This window comes from Dendroctonus ponderosae, unplaced genomic scaffold (genome assembly GCF_020466585.1).
Source record: "Dendroctonus ponderosae isolate FM_Combo_2020 unplaced genomic scaffold, Dpon_F_20191213v2 Dpon_F_20191213_9, whole genome shotgun sequence".
Classification (NCBI taxonomy): domain Eukaryota; kingdom Metazoa; phylum Arthropoda; class Insecta; order Coleoptera; family Curculionidae; genus Dendroctonus; species Dendroctonus ponderosae.
Window position 1 is genome coordinate 8,879,508 of NW_026019116.1, and position 2,576 is coordinate 8,882,083.

The following is a 2,576-nucleotide window of genomic DNA, read 5'->3' on the forward strand; positions in this document are numbered from 1 at the left end:
TTCGCAAGCACGAGTGGCTTGCATCTTCAGAAGTGGTTTGCTTGAACGCTTACACTGTTCTCATCAGAACCCGTTCAGTTCTTCCGCAGAACTGAACTCGGGTTCTGATGAGAACAGTGTAAGCGTTCAAGCAAACCACTTCTGAAGATGCAAGCCACTCGTGCTTGCGAAACGTCAAGAAGAAGTTCTACCGAACGACGGCCTAAAAACCCGAAAACCCCATTAGTTTCAAGAAATGGCCTCAAAAGTCTATCTCTTTTGATTTCAATACTTGGAAGTTCAGAAAATCCAGTCGAGCCAAGCAAAGTGAAAGACGCGAAGATAAGCAATAGAAAAAATTGAAAATATCACAACATCGACAATGTGCGCAGTCCTGATACAATGTGTAGCGCCCTGATTGGCCAAGAGTCACTCATTTCCATGGAAACCGCGACAGCCAGTTAACCTACGAGGACCAGTCGACAGGAAATGGAACTGAACCAGGAAAAACGGCGGGGAAAAGATGGAAAAGCAAATACGGCACTGGCTCCAGAAGTGGAGCCTTCGTCCCTTGGACCGGACACGAGCTAGTTGACCGGACACGTTAAAACAGATTGCCTAATCAATTCCCGTGTCCGCCATTCGCTCGGATCAATCTAAATTAATCCCCGATCGGCGTTTTCCTCTTAAACTAGGGGCAGTTAAAACGACTTGAAATGGGGGGGACCGGGAGCGACTTCCGCCCGTTTCTCCCGCTGCTGCTGGACGACATTCCCGGATAGATCTGGATAGAGAGTTGGTTTTAATTTGACGGCTGAAACAAAGAAAGCTAATGCGAAAACAGTGAAGAGAGCCTGAATGGGAAAGGGATGCCAAAGACAAATAGAGGGCGTGGGAGGCTCTCGGGGGCGCAAGGGGAACGGCTTGAGGAAGTGACACTCCGCGTTCGAGAAAGCCCTCGATTGGTATTCACCACTCTTTGCCGTCAAATTCGATTCTCACATACGCGAAAATGAGATGCAGGAGAATCATCAAAGGCACAAAAGCTTTTTCGAATGCCCGAGAGCGGCAATTTCGAGATTTCGTTCTATATTTCGTCGTCGCTTTCCGCTCCTGCCTTCCTGCCCTTCGTTTGCGTAAAAAATTGCCCGGTTTTTACAACGATTGCTTTTCGGGACGCCGCCCAAAGGAACTTATCTTGTTTGTGTTTATTCGGGATTATTCCTAGGCCCGAATCCACTGCAAACGTTCGGTTCGTTCGTTTCAACAACGTAAATTCGGCAATTAGAGCCGAAAAATCGACTGGAAATTCATCGTGTCATCGTGTTTATTGAGGAAGGAAACGATTATCGGGCAACTCGAATTAATTCAAATGGGACATTATCTATTATCTAGGTTGCGCCCAATTAACCATGGGCATGATAAAAAGGTGCCTGTTTACCTACCGGTGCTGGGAAACCGTTTGGATTTTTACATTTGATCCTCATTTTGCTTTCAAAAGACAAAAGCCTGATGGTTAGTTTGGAGCTCGATTTCCCAAGCCATTGAAAATTTTGTTTGGTTCACTAACAATTTGCAACTTCTTCGGAAGTGCGATTATTGCAGTTAAAGTGCCTCATTTGAAAGTTTTAGTGCGTTGAAGCCAAGTCACTTTCAATACCCTGTACATATTTATAGATTAAATTGCTGTTTTCATTCTTCATCAAGCCTCGGGTAAAAATATTCAGTGTCCGAATGTTCATTTGATTTTCCTCAAAAACCTCAAAATGAACGCCAATTTTTCGCTTCTTCTGGATCAAAATGACTGTTCTGTTGCATCATCCGATCATTTTTTGCCTCGCTGACCAGAACAATAATATGGGATTTCATGCATTTTTAACGAGAAAAAAACCAAAACTGTAATTGAATCGAAATTATTTCTTCTCTTGTTTGATCGGCTCATAGTTTTCTCAATTTTCTAACAAAGAAAATCATTGAATTTGGCACACTTTGAATGAGAGTAGTTAAAGACCGACACACTTTCCAGCTCCATTATTTGCCAAATTTTATATCTTTTGGACCACAATTGTCTCTTGTGTTGTTTGATCCGCTCAATGTTTTCTCGCTTTTTTTAACGAAGAAAACTTGAGGCCTTTTGAGTGAGAATAGGGCAGTTGTGAGCGCTTAAGGACTGAAAAACTCCCTAATGTGGGTATTTTCTGTTATTTTCACTTTTACTTCGGCCGTTTTTCTGTTGTTTCATTGGCATATTGTGTTTCCGACATTCTGAAAAACAGAACAACACACAATTTGTGGACTTTTGAGCCAGAATGTGGAAGTTATCATGCGAAAAAGACCGAAAAACGTAAAAATCAGTGATAAATCTACACTTCGCCCAAAACGGTTTCTTGTGTCGTTTCACCAGCTCATTAATATTTGGATTTTAAGCAAAAAAAAGATAGAAACCTTATGTATTGTATCTTGTGTTGTTTCACCCGCTCAATGCTTCCTCGCATTTTCGAGTGAAGAAAACTTGAGGCATTTTGAGTGAGAATAGGAAAGATACGAGCGGTTAAAGACTGAAAAACCTCCTAATGTGGGTATTTTTTTATAGTTTC

General features: G+C 42.1%; 1 protein-coding gene across 1 annotated transcript in view; it reads left to right on the top strand.

The window, feature by feature from the left end:
* LOC109542222 (peroxidasin) overlaps nt 1–2,576 on the top strand; it is a gene marked incomplete at its 3' end in the record, with an annotated part of 21,748 nt that overhangs the window by 15,798 nt on the left and 3,374 nt on the right.